At 38.8% G+C, this 20,340-nt stretch overlaps 1 protein-coding gene and 1 long non-coding RNA gene across 2 annotated transcripts in view; both read right to left on the bottom strand.

The window, feature by feature from the left end:
• Nucleotides 1-20,340, bottom strand: part of LOC134088107 (low affinity immunoglobulin gamma Fc region receptor III-A-like) — a 39,067-nt gene that overhangs the window by 4,852 nt on the left and 13,875 nt on the right. The gene's annotated exons all lie outside the window — the stretch shown is intronic.
• Nucleotides 12,019-13,253, bottom strand: LOC134088078 (uncharacterized). Its single transcript, XR_009939897.1, has 3 exons — nucleotides 13,148-13,253; nucleotides 12,973-13,029; nucleotides 12,019-12,062 (listed from the first exon to the last, which is right to left on the bottom strand). It is a non-coding gene; the product is annotated as an uncharacterized LOC134088078 (long non-coding RNA).

Here is a 20,340-nt window from a genome sequence, read left to right as displayed (position 1 = left end):
TGAGGTTGATGCTGAATGAAGATTGTTTATATGCAGGAATGTATATCTGTATGTTTCCACAACATTTAACAGCCTTAACAGCAACTGATAAGACAAATTAGATGATTCTTAGAGTGGGTGACATATGTGAAGTGAAGGTATCATCTACTGTATGAACAGAGCAGGAACAAAGATGAATCAAGCACATATGACCGAAGTTATGCAATACATCATTTACCCTTGATGACTAATGTCAAAGAATCACTATAATCAGATTTGAATCCGTTCCTCTCGACTTGACACCAGTATGGTCCACCATCAGCTGGTGCCACAGAGGAAAGGGTGTGCTGGCTCGGAGGACTAGGATTGGTGATGGGAGTTTTGTCTTGGCCTTTATACCACAAATAGGTCCATCCCTCAGAAGTTTCTGTAACCGCACACTTTAGGGTGACACTTTCTTGTGTGTAGAACACACTAACAGATGCAGGGTCCTTTGTCAATTTGGGTTTTAGACTACCCTCTGGTAACAAAGGGAAAAAAAGAAAACACAAGTCAAGGAGACAAATCGGGGCAATTGCTCTGTCGCTAGTTTGGAGTTTAACACGGTTTTAAACTCGGTGGTGACGCAAGAAGTCACGTGACGACTTAAGCTCCATTGCTGTGTCATATGCACCTGTGGTTTAACCTGCTGCTGCGTTTTACCTTGATCTCAATTGCTGTGTCTTCAAGGAAATTGAAATCACCCACTAGAGGGCGCATTTAAGGCGTGTTAGTCTAATCTCGGAAAGGACATGGTTTTGCGGTAGACTAAACCATAGTTTGCAGGATAGCAAGATAGAGTGACAGCTTACGCTTCATAAACCGACACATACACTCACTGTTGGCTAGTTTGGACGTATTACACAGTAGGCTACAATAAAGGCTACAAGATAGCAGTTGCTTAAGTTGGCAAATGCCTAACTACAAATGTACAAAGAACGAGTAGGCCTATTCGTAAAATAGACAGTCAGATTTGCTGTCTGCAGCTCTGAAGGAACAATGAATGATGTTGATGTTGAATGAAGATTATATACTGTATGCATTAAAGTATATCTGTATGTTAGCACATTGTTTAGTGTCCTTACCAGCAACTGATAAGGGCAGTGGATCACTGAGATCTGAAGTATCGTTGCCTTTGTTTACTTTGCACCGGTAGTCTCCATTATGTGACTTGTTAGCAGACATAATAGTGTAGGTTTTTTCAGAGTCGAGGAGAATTTCATTTCCTTTCTGCCAGATATACTCAAGATCTGAAGAGTTCCCTTGGACACTGCACTCAAGTGCAATGTTTTCAGTTTCATATACCACTTTCACAAGAGGACTTTGTTTTATTTGGGGTTTTGGAATATTTCCTTAAACAAACAAAATACAAAGTATTCAGGAAGTCACATGTTTTAGAAAATAAGTCTTAGTGTGTTCAGTTTCAACATTGTAACATTTTACATATGCAAAGGTGTAAAAGTGAGTACACCCCTCACATTTTTGTAAATATTGTTATATCTTTTCACGGAACAGCACTGAATAAGTGACACTTGACTACAATGTAAATAGTCAGTGCACAGCTAACTTACAGTCCCCTCTTGTAAATGTACAGTCCCCTCAAAATAACAGCCATTAATGTCCAAACCACTGGCATCAAGACAGTATACTCATAGTTGAAAATGTCCAAATTGTGCTTAAAGTGTCAATATTTTGAGGGGACAGCACATTTACCCTGTAATACAAGCTGTAAACTCACTACTTTACATTGTATTAAAGTGTAACTTCTTAAGTGCCGTCCCATGAAAATATATAATAAAATATTTGCAGAAATGTGAGGCCTATGCCATTAATTTCAGTTAACAGTTTCCAAAACCTAGTCTCATTTATTTGAACAATTTGACACCTTGCATTGTGATATTTTGATATTTTCAAAGCTTAATTTTTGTTGCAAAAGTCTATGTTCTTTTTAGTCTGGCTATCACCATACTAAGCTAATGAGCTAACATACCGTTAGCTGCCACATATTTGCAAGGAATATCTCTGCTGGTTCTTAAGCTATTTTGATTGCCTTTGAAATTAGACTTCCTTCTCTCTCTAGTTCTATTCTCTACTTTGAGGCCACATTATTTCCTGTTGACATAAACTGCAGTCTATGGGCATGTGAAAACTAAACCTTGTGGTTGTATTTGTTCATCTAAAATCTCATTTAATTCTGATGAGCTAGATAGAAAAGCAAAAGTTTTACAGCCGGAAATCGATGATTAAGTGAGTGCCTCTACAAACTACCTGGTTCATAGAAAAAATGACCTGACTAAATGACTGAAAAGTGAATATACTAACTGACATGTTTAACTCACTTGTCTCTGTGTTTACACCAAAATATGAACGGTGAATAGGTGAGTTATACGCGTAGCCAATATTTTTCTCCATCAACACTTCTAATGTTTTATGGAACTTTTCATGATGGCTACTGGTCTATATCAGCATAGCTTTCTGTGTAGGATAAGCTACAAATATTGAATAGTATAGCCTTTTTACATCTTGGACTTTGGTGGCTGAGTCCAGGCCAGGCTATAGTGTGGGTATATCTGTCCATGTGTGCACAGGAGCTTGTGCGTTCGGGTAGACTGTATGGAATAACTTGCACCTGAGTCCATCAGAATGATGGACCACACAAATTATACTGTTTTATACAACTTAAAAACGTTAAATGTATTGCACCACCAAGAGTTACAGGCAAGGCAAGGCAGTTTTATTTCTATAGCGCATTTCTTACACCAAGACATTTCAGTGCTTTACAGAAGAATGAGAAAACAGTAGGATGCATAAATGCATACCAACAAAGAATAAAAAACTTGAAATAAAATTATGTTATTCTTAAAAACATTTTTTATTCATGTTCATGATATGAGCCTAAAAGCTAACTTATGTAAATATAGAAATAGGAGAAGAACTTTCACGCTCACAACACTTCCGGTTTCCTGAAACTGGCTGCAGTTTCGCTATACGATGAGAGAAGGAAGTGAACAGGCTTGCCGTAGACAGGCTTTAGTGTAACCCACTTCCAGTGAATTATGCTAAGCTAGGCTAACAGCATTAGGCTGTGTCATCATGGCACACCCAGAGAAGAGAGGGGTATGTAGCCTACATGTAATTATCTACTTCCAAGGAAGATGGAAAATAAGCTAATTTACCCAAAAGGTTGGTGTGTTCCTTTTAGACTAGGTGGTTTCTTTATTTGCCCAGCAATGAGATATGAGAATAACAGTAAGTCAATGCAAGACTGTCAAATTAGGGTCCATCAGTGAGTAAAATGCATTGGAAAAACTGAGCAATTCAAGGACGCAATCAAAACATCACTGGCTATGTGCAACAATTGTAGCCTATTCATTCACATTGTACGGATTAAATACTGACCGTTTTCAAGTCTTAGCTTATATGTATAAACACAAAATAGGGTCTTACCTTCAGTCTTTGACTCTTGTATCAAATAGACAAGAACTGTAATGACTAAAATACAACAACATTTTACTTGCAGTCATGCTGAAGCAATAAACAAAAACAAAACAGTCTAAACAAACAAACACATTATTAAGACACGTATAGAAAGTTCTTTACACATCAACTTTCAAACTGTGAGTATTAACATTGCATCCACCTACAGTCCAATGTGTTAAAGTCTTAACTTTTTTTTAACACCCAACAACCACTCTGAGCATTGATAAAAGAGTTTTGAAAAATAACAGGTATTTTAAAACATTTATAGCACAACCGTCATGTGTCATGATTTTCACCACTATCATACTTTTGACTAATACTACTTCTTGAGTATATCTACCAGAATCTACAGTACTTCATACTCTCTGAAGAACATGTTTGTGATGGAAACAACAACAAAGAGGTATGGTAAAGCATTTTTACCTGTTACAAGAAGTTCTTCTTGACAAGCCATTTTGTCTCTTGTTCTTCCCTGCCAGTCCCCTCAACACTTCTGCAGTGTGTGACTCTACTGTGCAACTTCATGTTAAGGGTAGTAGAAGTGTAAAAAAAAAAGTGCTTATGGAATGTGTTAGCTGGTGTTCACATCCTGTACACAGTCTGTCGTACTCGTCAATAGACAATAATGAAGATTTCAAACGTCAAATTGATTGTGAAACCATGTCTGTTTCTAAAAACATATACTGCGTGGAGCGTATTTGATACCATGATAAAGTTGCCTAAAAAGAGGAATATAAAATCATCATTTGACAATTGATCTTAATGCCTTAATTTTAAAATATGTTTTTATTTTTAAAGGCCAGCTATTTCATGGATCCAGGATATTATGCATCCTGATAAAGTTCCCTGGCCTTTGGAATTAAAATAGCCCCACATCATCACATACCCTTCACCATTGCTAGAGATTGGCATGGTGTTTTTTCCAGTGAGCCCATAATTAGCCTGTGATTTGCATTGAGCTCAATGAGCATCAAACTGGCTAATAGGCTCACTGGAAAAGTGCTCCACACTGTATTTGTAATTTAGATGGAGAAAGGATGTGGTTGTTAAAGTGTAACTCCAGCGAAAATGGACAAAATGTGTTTTTCTGAATGAAAGAAGTATTCTTCATTGATCACGCACTACAGAGCTAGCACAAGCAAAAGCCTTATTACTGTCCTTCATATCCTGTCTTGGCTGTTGTTATTACTATGGTTAGAATTCTCTTGGATTACACTGAGAAAAACAAAATGTTCAAAAAACAGAGGCCTGGGACCTGGCTTCCATTCAATAAAACATCATGTACAGTATACAGTAGCCTACATGTGTATGAAGAAATGCAAATATATATATATATACTATTTGTCCACTGTAGATTGTAATTTGTATTGGTATGTGAGGAGTTCCTGTATCTCCTCTTCTTTACACGAGTACATTTGGTGTAACCATGTGTGATGTTTGCACATTTGGCACCTCCTTTTTTTCTCAACTGTTTTATAGAAAATTCTGAGTGAGAAGTGGAAGGGCTCAAGTAAGCGATAGAGGGTGTCATTTCGGCTGTATTTTTAAAGAAACCAAAACACGTTGATGATGTTGGCTCCAGCCACTGGGTCACTTACAGTAACTTCTTTACTTAATTACTCATCATAAATGACACACCATGACACATAAGAGGGGATCAAATTAATAAATGAATGGATGTACTTAAATTAATGGATAAATAAAAGTGCACAACGCCAGCACTAAATTAAAATAATAATACTACAAATTGTAAAATAAAACATACTGCTATTTGTAGTTATTTTAAATCTTGATGACTGATGGTATGAAAGAGTTCTTATATCTGTTCAGTCTACAGTTTGGCATTCTGAACTGTCCTGAATCAGGATGTGTTGGGTCATCTAGAATCTCATGTGCCTCCCTAAGCAAAGACATTTCATACAGAGACTGAAGGTATCTTGGTCCTTACAATCTTCATGGCTGTTTAGACCAGACTTTATATGGACCTTGCTTTGTGCACTGGTGCACAGTCCTGTTGGAACAGAAAGGGGCCATCCCCAAGATGGGCTTGGTCCCTTAGTTCCAGTGAAAGGACCTCAGAATGCTTCAGTATTAACCAAGCGATTTTGGTCAATTCCATGCTCCCAACTTTGAGGCAATAGTTTGGGGATGGCCCCTTCCAGGTATAGATGACTGAGTTAGGTGTGGATGAACTTAACTGACCTGCACAAAGTCCCAATCTCAACCCAATAGACCACCTTTGGGATGAATTACAGCAGAGACTGATTGCCAGTCTCCTCGACCAACATCAGTGTGTAACCTCACAAATGCGCTTCTGAAAGACTGGTCAGAAATTCCTAAAACAACACACTCCTAAACCTTGTGGAAAGCATGGGATAAGGTTAGGATTAGGGGTAGGATTAAGTGCCTTTAAGTCAACAGTGGCAGCGCTGCCTGGAAGATTATATGATAGGGGCTCAAAACACCATTGAGCGAAGAGTTCACATTGTGTGCTCAGTGCAGATGTGTGAACAGCCCAATGATGAGTCATCAATCTGTTTGTTTAGAAGGCTGGAAGGGACCAAGTGTGAAAACACCCTTAGAGTCTGAAACTGCTGGGTTGACCTTTACTTTGTGAACAATTAAAAAGGAGTGATACCATTTAATGATGTTTTCACTTGTGGCTTACTGAATTTCAGCATAGTTTTATATATGATAATTAAGGAGATGGTATATTTCTCTGTTGCTTTGGCATTTTTTTTAAAACTGTTTACTCACCTAGTATGCACATCATTGAAGTATAGTTTCTCCCCAGTGAATACATTTGAACAAATAGCAATGCATTAGTACAGTACATCAATGCAACTGATTTTTTTTTCAGTGGCTCATGTCATGTTGATCAAAAACACACAGCAAAGAGAAAATCAGATTTGGCGACATCTAGAGGTAAAGCAATGGCATCATGACATACAAACAGACAGATGCAGTTGAACAGTAGTGGCACCGGCCCTATTTAATCTGATAACATAAACACACACACACACACACACACACACACACACACACACACACACACACACACACACACACACACACACACACACAAAACAGCTCTAGTCTCATCCAGCTCAACAGGGTCTGAACATCTTAATTGTAGCCTTACTGTAAAAAATCATGAAAATGAATTCAGTGTGTTTATAGATAGTATGGAATATAGAATGTATAGAGGATTCATAGAAATCTTTCAAAAGGAACAATTTTACACAGAAATACACAATTGTACACACAATGTAATTACTGGGCCTACAGGCCTACAGTACTGTATCTACATTCTGATTGTGGGCTTATTCAAATTCTTGTGTGACCATTTGGCCATATTCAATCTTTCCTTCAGGCATAAAACAGATATGTTGAAACTGTCCCCAATCAGTGTGTGCACAACTTTTTACTACATGGTTCTGAGGTGTTGCTAGTCTGGTTTTCACCATACTAAACTCAATCTTGTAAGATTGAACATTAGTCTGGGGAGGCTGCGCTTTGTTTCTACTGCACTTTGCGTCGCTTAAGTTTTGTTATCGTCACGCCACCGGCCAATAGCGTGCCAAACTAGTATGGCCGTTTTTGATTGGAGCCAAAGGTTCTGGCAGTAAACAGAGGAGATAGATCTGCTGGTTTCCAGCCTGAGCTGCCGGGCGAAATTCAAATTCCCCCGAAGTTCAGGCTTTCACCCAGCCTAAGGTGTTGCTGTAATCTGGATTGTATTGACCACCTGGCTAAGCCCTTCCCTCACCCAGACTCCAATCCGATTGGGGAGCCGACTGTGCTAGCAAATAAGTTAAAACCTCGGGGCTTATTACAATGTAGTATACTGTACTGTACAGCTACGTACCAGCTGGTTACCGTTACTCTTACCCCCTAAACCTCACTACTGTGACCTGGATTGGGAGTCGAGCGTGCACAGGAACAGGAGCTTTCCATTCCAGACCTCTTGAATGAATGACATCCCACATTCTTCCTCACAGTCCTCTCCATCCAGACCTATTGTGCAGTGTCCTGTTGTTGAATTGATCTATTTGCTGCTATGGTAGGCTACTAGCCTCCTTTTGCTCCTGTCTTTGGACCTAGATAGGAGCTGCTGCTGCGGTAGCCTAATACCCCTTTGTTGCTCCTGTCTGTGAACCTGGCAAGTTGCTACAGCGGCTCTGGCCTCCTGCTGCTCCAGCAGGTGAGGTGAATCTGATTAGCTGCAGCAGCAGAAACACTATCCTCCTGCAGCCGTTCCTGTGCATTGCCAGTGCAATCTAGCCATCCAGTGCAGTCATCGCCATTCTGACTTCAGACCTTTTAGCATGCTTTTTAGCATGGTAAGTCTGCATTTCTGCAATTGCCTGATTGCTTCGTGATGTGAAATAGGGTAAGCACAGGGCAAAAGACAGAAGGGAAAAAATTACTACAAAACCCCATTTGGCCATCATCAAGGTAGCCTACTGTCCCATTCCCTGTACAGTAGCTTTCACCTTCAGCTGTCGCAGCCTGTTGCACTCACTCATTAACCAGGTGAGATCGCTTCTGGGATTTTTTAGGGCCTTGGGGAGGTCATTGGATTTAGACCCCACCATTAAGGTCTTACATGTAGCCTATACTGCGTTCATAATTTGGCAGATGTTCGGAAATCCCTACCGTTGACTTGAAAGTCAGTGTCAGTACCCGATCCGTTCTGCCCATGCACATAAATACGTAAAATACCTAACAATTTCCCTCCCCTTGTACCACACAAATTGGTCCATTCACGCCACCTGAAAATATAAGGGACCGCCCTCATGATTATGTGTGTTCATGTGCTTTGCCATTCACATTCTAGGCTTAAAACATTTTTTTTGTCACATACAGCGAACCCCTCCTCGCAATCCGCAAGCTGCCTGTCAACAGAATACACTGCAAAGTAACGTATACAGTACACACAGCCCAGGTTCTATTTACAATTTCACCAACGAGATGCACGTTCAGGATAGTTTCAGTTGGACGGGAGGGGCGAACTAGCACTCTGTTTTGTTTGAGCTTAACAGATGTGATGTTAACCAACATCTCTTTGAGTACCTTTAAGTTTATTAAATTTAAAAAATGCACTTAATTTTAATTAAACATAGAACATCACTTCATGTCCACCAGAAACTAAACAACAAATTAAAATATATATAAAATATATGAACACATAAAAACAGAACCTTGGACTTCAAATAAAAGGGGCTATGTTGCTATGAAAAGCTATGTTGTTAACATGTTGATTGCAAGATTAGATTTTGAGTGCCCCACAAGATAGCACACGCCACATGACATTGTAAAAATATGCAGTATAACCCCTTTCTCCAACATGTTACAATCTCAGAGGAAGAACAAATACAAAACAATTAAAATAATAAAAAAAACAAAAGCAAACACATACAGTACCAGCAATCTGACTGTGACACACCAGTTAAAATATACACAGATATGTATGGCCATGGGCAGTCTTTGTGACATATATATGGTATACATTAATATAAAAAATATACACACCCAGCACAGAGCATTAGAGCCCAAATAAATAACAACAGCTTGACAAAAACAGGCCCAAATAAACAGATTTCATACAGGTTTTAAATCTATTTGAAAGAAATCACTACAAAATATTACTCCGAGTCCATACTCATTCAAAGATAAACATTAACAGAATAAACAAAGTGCTCATACAAAGATAAACATTTAGCAAAATTAGATTTAAGTGCAGGAATATAAGACCTAACAGAATGTAGTTCTGATCCTGGCCTGTTATATTTGAGCGGCCATACTGGTTGAAATCTAGTGAAAGGTATCATTTGCCGGGTGATATCCATAATGCCTCTATATCTTCTGCCAGAGAGCATTAGACAACGTATGCGATGTGAGGTGGTGGACATATCCACAGGGCAGGGTATCAGAAGCCTAAACCATTTTTAGATGGACAATTAACTTCGGAAAACTTATAAACAACTGAGCAGTCATTTATCATAATTTAATGCAATGGAAAGTAATGTAATGATTTAAACTGATACCTTGAAATGCTTTCAATGGATCTGTTTCCTCTTTGTTTTGGCTTTCTTTTGCTAGTTTGGGGAAAAGACATTTTGTTAAAGCGATATACGATATATAATGTGTGCTTTACAGTTTTCTGTCAACGATTCCCGAGACACCAACAAGCATGCACACACTTAAACACACACTTACAGTAAACACATACACACACTCATAGACTAGCATACTGTACACAAGCACACAGACACTGAAAACACACATGCAGGCAAGCACACACATACAGTGCACGCACGCACGCACGCACACAAACACACACACACACACACACACACACACACACACACACACACACCATTAACCCCCACACACTCACAAGCAAAAAGTCACACACAGAGAAGCACACATATTCATAAAAGCAAGCACACATGCACAAACTCATTTACAGACACAAAGGTTGCAAGAGGGGATGGAGTAGGAGATGGGGAGAAATTTGACAAGCATGACTTATTTTTGGAAAGAGATTGTGCAGGACTGAGCGGTGGTCACATTTTGTACTGCTTTGTGGTACATCTAGTTATCATCATTAGGCCTATTATTAAAGTGATTTGATGGGGTGACATTGTATACAATGGCTGACCATACAGATCCAGGGTGCTGGCACTTAACAGACAACAACAAGTGTATTGAATCAGAATCACATACTGTACCTTTTAGTTACAAATGGCATACTTAAAAATGGTAAAATCGAATCCGTCATAATATCACTTCAACTGCAAACTCACCTCCTTCCAGCAACTCCTCAGAAAGACATGGGAGATCCTTCGTTTTTTCTAGAGGCAAAACAAAAGGTTCCTCTATATGGTCACAATCAGAAACCGATATCACATTTAATGCTAATCTTCCTAAAATTTCCAGATTAGATATACAGAATATACCAACGTTGAATGTAGGTTTTTAGCAAAAGGTAGAATGAACACAGATAGCTCTACAGTCCAGAAAGAATCTTACCCGCTGTTAGAGGTTTGTCATCAACTATTTTTGCTAGGCACAATTCTGAACCAGTCGATCTAATGCCTAATGGAAAATTAGACACACACAAAGAGACACCAACATGTCTGTTGTCAATCAAGAATGAGCCCGGTCTAACTGCACTTTTGAAGGGAAAAAAGGGAATGACAATGAAATCTAGTTAAAGGTATCATTTGGCGGGTAATATCCATAATTCCTCTATATCTTCTGCCAGAGAGCATTAGACAACTTATGCGATGTGAGCTGGTGGACATATCCACAGGACAGGGTATGATCAGAAGCCTAAACCATTTTTAGACGGACAATTAACTTCGGAAAACTATCAACAACTGAACAGTTATTTACCTGATATGCAATGCATTGTAAAGTAATGTAATGATTTAAACTGATACCTTGAAATGCTTTTAATGGATCTGTTTCCTCTTTGTTTTTACTTTCTTTTGCTAGTTTGGGGAAAACACATTTTGTTAAAGTGATATACGGTATATAATGTGTGCTTTATAGTTACTTTAATCAAAACAGAGGTGTGCACTCAAAGACCAAAACAAACTGAAAAGCTGGAGTTTTTTTGAGTGTGCCACTTGAGTCTGCGTTTTGATTGAAGTTCCTGAGTTTGTCAGTGCCAGTTTTTGTGATTTTCTGTCAATGATTCCCGAGACACCCACAAGCATGCACATATACAGTACACACACACTTAAGCACACACACACGCACACACACGCACACATGTGGTAAAAATGGTAAAAAAAAGAAATCGTTAACACTTTACGATAAGGGTAAATGAATTCTCATTCCCTGAATATATCATGAATCACTCTGACTTAATATGAATTCACTGATAATCATTAATGAATTAACTCATGATAATTCATAACGTTTAGTTAACATGAATTCATGTGCAATTACTTTTCTTTTTTCTCCATGACAGTGATGTCCACGAATTTGTTCGATAAAGTCATCATGATCATGCTTAATTAATCATGATTCATAATGATGTGCCAACCGTACCTAATGCTTAAGATGATGAGTTGTTTATGCATGAATTCATTGACAATCAATGAATTCATGTTAAGTCATAATTATTCATGATATATTCAGGGATGAATTAATGCATGATTCAAGCATTAATTCATGCATGAATTCATGAGAATTCATGTACTCTTATCGTAAAGTGTCATAATATCACTTCAACTGCAAATTCTTAACTCACCTTCTTCCAGCAACTCCTCAGATGGAAGAACCTCAGTTTTTTCTAGAGGCAAAACAAAAGGTTCCTCTGTATGGTCACAATCAGAAACCGATATCACATTTAATGCCAATCTTGCTAAAATTTCCAGATTAGACCATGGTATAAACAGAATAAACCAACTTTGAATGTATTTTTTTTAGCAAAAGGTAGAATTAACACAGATAGCTCTACAGTCCAGAAAGAATCTTACCCGCTGTTAGAGGTTTATCATCAAATACTTCCGCTAGGCACAATTCTGAACCAGTCAATCCAATGCCTAAAGGAAAATAAGACACACACAAAGAGACATCAACACGTCTATGGTCAATCAAGAATGAGCTTGGTCCAATTGCACTTTTGAAGGGAAAAAAAGGGAATGACAATGCATCAAATAACTACCATTCAGTGAAATGTATTTTATTCATAATATGTCCCCCTGTCTTTCCTGTTCGTTTGTGCTCGTCAGTCGACTTATCGCGACTTCACCACAAGATGGCGCCCAGCGGAGAGATTCTATGAGGGTACTGCTTGAATAAACAGTATTTTTAATAAACTTCCTGTGCACTTCCAAAGTTCTAAGTATCTCGTTTTAAATGTCAGGACCCTCAGAAGTCTACCAATACAGTGTGGAGTTACTTGGAACCGTTTTAATGGTTTAAAAATAGCGATTTAGCTGCATAGGCTACGTGATGCTCAATCTAATAGATTCAAGCCTACTGCAAGCTCGGCTGAAGACGGCGGAGTTCGGAGTGCGGGGGGTGAGCGAAGGTGCGTCTTTAACACGTGTGAGAACACCTTAACATGTGAGGCCTGTGAAGCAGTTTCAAGTTAAAGGTAAGATTCTAAGGGAATTTCAAGAAAGCTAACTCCAAGTTTGGTCCACTACCTTTGGTTAAGCAGCCAATGAGATATGTGTGTGATGTAATTTTAAATTAATTAAAGATGTGTCTATTTCTTTGAATAATGTATACATTTGTTGTGTATGTCTTCCTTTTAGTTCTAACAGCATACTGTATGTCTGTGTGTGTAACATATACATATAAAACAACCAGTATTAAGTATTTCTCACGTCGTCATTCAATCTGGGGGAGCTACATATTGTATAGTGTACATATAACCTACAGAATCATATCCTTTAGATATGACAATATCAATGAATAATTATGAGAATCGCTTTCAGCACTTACGATCCTTAAGCTCAGCCATGGAAAAAAACAGGTCTGAGTCAGGTTTGCGTTCTTCTTCTGTAATATGTATAAGAATAGTCGGTGAGAGTGATCAAACATTTAAGTGTTCATTGTGAAGTACTTTGTTTTTTGATGTGGCAAAACATAAACTTGATCATAATAAGAAGATATTGACCTGGCTTTCGGTTTAATTTACAACATATACAGCCCAGGACAATGAGGCCAACAAAGCCAACAACCAAACAACCCGAAATGGCCAGGAGGATTTGCCGTTTGAGAACTGCAAAGGCAAATAAACAACAGCATAAATGTAAACACATCAACACGGTTTTGTATAAGAGATAAATTGTCATCTTCTCACCAACTCACCAATGTTGTTTGCTATAAAAGCTTCACTATGCATGGAATATGTTGGACGGTTGGTTTGGATCCCTTTGCAAGTATATTCACTCCGGTAGTTTTCCTTGGTGGCTTTGATATGAAGATCTTTTTGAGTTTCATTTGCTATCTCCTTGCCATCTTTGTACCATGTGTAGTTCCAGGCGATGCTTGTAATGTGTACCTCACACAATAATGTCAAGCTGTCCACAGAGAGAATGTCTGACCACCCAGTCTCCAGGTTCACCAGCGCTGTAGGACGAGCTAGACAGAAGGCACAAGTAATGAAAATATTATTAATACTCTACCAAGGAAGGCTTGTTGAAACCTTTTCAAAATGGGCAAACTATCGGATCATTGAACTGTGTTTAATGGTACTGATAGCATACAAGACTTACCTAAAATCTTTATTTTTATTGACTGGCTAAGTTCTGACATATACTCCCCTCTCTTAGTTTTACACCAAAATTCACCCTCATCATTCCCAGAGGCATATTGGATTGTGTAAGTCGTATTTCTCGGGTCACCATTTCGGATTTGTTTTTGAGCATTGTTTTGGAACCACTGATATTCCCAGTCTGTAGAATCAATCACCACTTCACATTTGAAGGTCATTTGTTCTTCCACATAAACTGAGGTGTGATTTGGCCGTAGACTCAAGGTAGGCTTAGCCTTATGGTCTGACAAAACAAAGAGGATAACCAGTATTTAATCAAATACTTTCCAAGCATTTTAGTTTCTGCATTATAATTAATGTTTCATGACAACAACACTAATGAATATGAACTTCTGATATGCAATTTCATTTGGTATTCAAATTAAATGCAAATAATCATCTTCATAGTGACCTTATATACTGTTGTTACTGACTACAGTGCCATGTAAAGAGTTATCATTACTGACTGCAGTTTCTTCATTTGCCAACTTCATGTATAAGTTGAAATAGATATTTACCATGAACATGGATGCTAATACTGTCACTGACTACAGTTAGCACGTGTCGTTTGTGGACTCCTTGGCAGGTGTAAGTGTCCTTGGTGTCAACAGGACGTATTAAAAGTGTATCAGCATTTTCGCCAATGAGTGGCTGTTGTTCTCTGTGCCATTTATAAGTCCATCCTAGTGAAGAGGGAATACCATTGCACTTAATTCTCACTTCCTCGGTGGGGAAGACTTTAGCCCATTTAGACAGACGCTCCAGTTTTGGTACAGGTGGGTCTGTATAAAACACAAAGGAAAGATAGAACAGTTTAATGAGGCATTGATGATCTCAATCCCACCATTCACAAAAGTAAATAGAATCACAGTTAGATGAATGATGAATGAGTGGGTGATATGCATGAGGTGAAGGTATTATTCATGAACAAAGAAGTAATGAAGATGAATCAAGCACAATCAAAGCTTTAAGTCAGAAATAAGTTACCCTTGATCACTAATGACAAAGAATCACTATGTTCAGATTTGAATCCAGCCCTCTCTACTTGACACCAGTATGATCCATTATCAGCTGGTGCCACATACAAAAGGGTGTGTTGGCTGTTGTTGTTGCCGATTGGATTTTTCTCTTGGCCTTTGTACCAGAAATAGGTCCATCCCTCTGAATTTTCTGTGATATTGCATTTAAGGATGACACTCTCATTTGTGTAGAACACACTGACAGATGTAGGTTCCTGTGACAAATGGGGTTTTAGACTACCCTCTGGTTGCAAAAAAGAAAAACAAGTCAAGGAGAGATCATGGTAATATCATGTGCATAAAAATCACTAAAACAAATGTTGCACTCACTAAAAACGTCAACATTTCTTCCGTTGCTGGTTTTGGTTTTTACACCTTCACGTTGTTTGTGCACTCCTACACAGGTGTGCAGCCCAGTTTGTGGAGATGTGATAGAATAACTGCCATCGCCTGCTCTGCCGATCTCTTGTCCATCTCTGTGCCACTGGTAAGTCCAGTCAGTTGAAGCAGGCTGAATGTCACACCTCACCTTCACTGTCTCATTTTGAAAGACTTTAGTCCATCCAGACACCACAGTCAGATTTGCTGTGGGCAGCTCTGAAGGGAGAATGAATGATGTTGATTTTGAAGGAAGACAATATAAGCAGTAATGTATGTCTGTATGTTTGCACAACAGTCAACAGCCTTAACAGCAACTGATAAGATACATTAGATTTATTTTAGAGTGGGTGACAAACATTAAGTGAAGGTATCATTCAGGAACAAAGAGGGGACAGAGATGAAGCACATATGACCAAAGTTATGAGCAATAAATAATTACCCTTGATCACTAATGACAAAGAATCACTATAATTGGATTTGAATCCAGCCCTCTCGACTTGACACCAGTATGATCCACTATTAGTTGGTACCACAGAGGAAAGGGTGTGCTGGCTCTGAGACCCAGTGTTGGCGATGAGTTTTTTGTCTTTATACCACAAATAGGTCCATCCCTCTGAATCTTCTGTAATATTGCATTTAAGGATGACACTTTCATTTGTGTAGAACACACTGACCGATGTAGGTTCCTGTGACAAATGGGGTTTTAGACTACCCTCTGGTTGCAAAAAAAGAAAAACAAGTCAAGGAGAGATCATGGTAATCATGTGCATAAAAATCACTAAAACAAATGTTGCACTCACTAAAAACGTGAACATTTATTCCGTTGCTGGTTTTGGTTTTTACACCTTCACGTTGTTTGTGCACTCCTACACAGGTGTGCAGCCCAGTTTGTGGAGATGTAATGGAATAACTGCCATCGTCTGCTCTGCTGATCTCATGTCCATCTCTGTACCACTGGTGAGTCCAGTCACTTGAAGCAGGCTGAATGTCACACCTCACCTTCACTGCCTCATCTTGAAAGACTTTAGTCCATCCTGACACCACAGTCAGTTTTGCTGTGGGCAGCTCTGAAAGAGGAATGAATGAGGTTGATGTTGAATGAAGACTATATATGCAGAAATGTACAGTACAGTATGTCTGTATATTTGCACAACATTGAACAGCCTTAACAACAACTGATGAGATTAATTGGATGCATTTTGGAGTGGGTGACCATGACATATATGTGAAGTGAAGGTATCATTCATGAACAAAGAAGGAACAGAGACAAAGCAAACACAAAGGATCAAAGCAAAAAACGAATTACCCTTGATCACTAATGTCAAAGAGTCACTATAATCAGATTTGAATCCGTCTCTCTCGACCTGACACTGGTATGATCCATTAGCTGGTGCCACAGAGGAAAGGGTGTGCTGGCTCTGAGACCCAGTGTTGGCGATGAGATTTTTGTCTTTATACCACAAATAGGTCCATCCCTCTAAATCTTCTGTGATATTGCATTTAAGGATGACATTTTCATTTGTGTACACACTGACAGATGTAGGTTCCGGTGACAAATGGGGTTTTAGACTACCCTCTGGTTGCAAAAAAGAAAAACAAGTCAAGGAAAGATCATGGTACAGTAATATCATGTGCATAAAAATCACTAAAACAAATGTTGCACTCACTAAAAACGTGAACATTTATTCCGTTGCTGGTTTTGGTTTTTACACCTTCACGTTGTTTGTGCATTCCTACACAGGTGTGCAGCCCAGTTTGTGGAGATGTAATGGAATAACTGCCATCGTCTGCTCTGCTGATCTCATGTCCATCTCTGTACCACTGGTGAGTCCAGTCACTTGAAGCAGGCTGAATGTCACACCTCACCTTCACTGCCTCATCTTGAAAGACTTTAGTCCATCCTGACACCACAGTCAGTTTTGCTGTGGGCAGCTCTGAAGGGAGAATGAACGAGGTTGATGTTGAAGATTGTATGTGCAGGAATGCATATCTGTATGTTTGCACAACATTAAACAGCCTTAACAGCAACTGAAAGATATGAATTTTAGAGTGGGTGATATACGTTAAGTGAAGGTACCATTCATGTACAAGGATGGAACAGAGATGAAGCAAATATATGACCAAAGATATAAACAAGACATGATTTACCCTTGATCTCTAAGGTCAAAGAATCACTATAATCAGATTTGAATCCGGCCCTCTCGACTCGACACCAGTATGGTCCACCATCAGCTGGTGCCACAGAGGAAAGGGTGTGCTGGCTCTGAGACCCAGTGTTGTTGATGGGAGTTTTGTCTTGGCCTTTATACCACAAATAGGTCCATCCTTCTGAAGTTTCTGTAACCGCACACTTTAGGGTGACACTTTCGTTTGTGTAGAACACACTAACAGATGCAGGGTCCTTTGTCAATTTGGGTTTTAGACTACCCTCTGGTAACAAAGAAAAAAAAAACACAAGTCAAGGAGAAAAATCATGATACAATCATCTACATAATCGCAAAAACAGTCACACTCACTGACAACTTCAAGTTGTATTCCGTTGCTGGTTTCGGTTGTTACACCTTTACGTTGTTTGTGCACTCCTACACAGGTGTGCAGCCCAGTTTGTGGAGATGTGTTAGAATAACTGCCATCGTCTGCTCTGCCGATCTCTTGTTTATCTCTGTGCCACTGGTAAGTCCAGTCAGTTGAATCAGGCTGAATGTCACACTTCATTGTCACTGCCTCTCCTGGAAAGACTTTAGTCCATCCAGACACCACAGTCAGTTTTGCTGTGGGCAGCTCTGAAGGGAGAATTAATGAGGTTAATGTTGAATGAAGATGTGCAGGAATGTATGTCTGTATGCTTGCACAACATGTTACAGCTTTAACAGCAACTGATAAAACAGATTAGATTAATTTTAGAATGGGTGACATACAGTACATGAAGTGAAGGTATCATTCATGAACAAAGGAGGATCAAAGATGAATCAAGCACATATGTAGAACACACTGACAGATGCAGGGTCCTTTGTCAATTTGCGTTTTAGACTACCCTCTTGTAACAAAGGGAATAAAAGCAAATGTTGCACTCACTGAAAACTGATAAGGACAACGGATCACTGAGATCTGAAGTATCGGTGCCATTGTTTACTTTGCACTTGTAGTCTCCATTATGTGACTGGTCAGCAGATGGAATAATGTAGGTGTTTTCAGAGCCGGAGAGACGATCATCTCCTTTCTGCCAGATATACTCAAGGCCTGAGGAGTCCCCTTGGACACTGCACTCAAATATAATTTTCTCAGTTTCATATACCTCTTTTGCAGCAGGAATTCGTGTTATTTGAGGTTTTGGGATATTTCCTTGAACAAATAAAAGGAACAATATGACACTTAAGAGGAAGTCACATGTCTTAATAAGGAAGTGTTAGTGTGTATTCAGTTTTAACATTGTAATATTTTACAAACACCATCTCACGAAAGAGAGTACTCTCCTCACATTTCGTAAATATTTTATATTTATTATATGTTTTCCTGGGACTCAACACTTGTCTAAACCACTGGCAGCAAGAGTTAATAGTGCAGTAGATTGGTAAAACAAATTGTTCACTTCGGTATAAAAGCATGAAATTTGAAAGTAAGTGAAAATGTCCAAATTTAGTGTGAATGTTTTTAGGGGACAGCAAATGTGCACTGCTATGCAAACTGTACACTCATTATTTTACATTGTATCAAAGTGTAATTTCTTCAATGTTGTCCTATGGAAATATACATGTATAATACATATTTGCAGAAATGTGTAGTAGTTGTAGTAATTCCATCACTGACACTAATGTTACTTATGTGACAATATAGGCCAAGTATATAAGCATCAATGTTACATACTGTATGTGGTTAATAACAAAAAGAAAGCAAATATGGAAAATACAGCAAGGTTATCAGACATGTAGATTGAGAGATAAGATCAAAATTGTAATGCAGGTTTTCATGTATGAAATTATTGCATAGCCTATTAGAAATGTTAAGGCTTCTATCCACAGAAAACAATAGATTTGCTTTGCTACTCTCTCTCTCTCTCCACCTCTCTCTCTTTGTATCTGCATTAGCTTGGCAATACAAACTTTTTTCAAGCAATAGATCTGTAATAGTCTTTTGAGTAACTGATCACCAGAGTGCACCATGCTATCAGCATGACATCAATACTTTAGTTTCCAGAATGGTTCCAACAGGTGAAACTCTGTAATAGCTACATGTATTCAGTATGCACTACCTGAATACTACACAAATCACTGTGACTGTCATCTCATTCTTTCTAGAGCCAGTGAAATAGTACTAGGCATGTTGTCAATGAGAAACATGTGCCCAAGCTGTACAAAACTTGTATTACCATCTTGGCCTTCATACTATATGTCCATCCTTGACAGGAATTTCCTGTAATGTTCCTAATGATCTTGTAATGATCCAGAAGGGAGTGAGTTTTAGGGGATGAGTGTTACAGCAGCCAGCTGGTAAATGGTAATGGTAAATGGTAAATGGACTACATTTATATAGCGTTTTTATCGGCTGCTGCGAGCACCCAAAGCGCTTTACATATCATGCCTCACATTCACCCATTCACACACCGATGGCGGAGGCTGCCATGCAAGACGCCAACCTGCTCATCGGGAGCACTGTGGTTAGGCGTCTTGCTCAAAGATACTTCGACAAGGTCAGGAGGAGTTGTGCTCGAACCAGCAATAGTCCAAGAGCATTAGCTCAAAATAGGGTCAAACCCGGAACAAATTAGTAACAAGCTGAATTTTTCAGGATATGTTCAGAATACCTTTAGGAATAACACACTAAAAGTCCCCGTGAATCCCCCTTGTGCTCTCTGAGATATTCAAGATGGCGTCCAAAATGGCAGCTATTTGGAGATGTTTCCGCATCTCAGGCTTAAAACCTAATACAAATGCAATTAAAAGGTCAAAATATATGTTTTTTAGGGTAAGTAAGTCAATTTCATCATTAGTTTCTTGAATGGAGACATTTCATAATAATACAGTCACCTCCATAAGTATTGGAACACATGCTAAAGTTGACTGTATAAAATCGTCTTTTGGAAATTGATCTCAATGCCTTAAATGGAAAAAATGAGGATATATCTAACCTTTAAAGGGATAGTTCGGGATTTAAGAC

Source organism: Sardina pilchardus, chromosome 7 (assembly GCF_963854185.1).
Source record: "Sardina pilchardus chromosome 7, fSarPil1.1, whole genome shotgun sequence".
NCBI classification, from domain to species: Eukaryota; Metazoa; Chordata; class Actinopteri; order Clupeiformes; family Clupeidae; genus Sardina; species Sardina pilchardus.
This window is presented reverse-complemented; position numbering and strand designations above follow the sequence as displayed.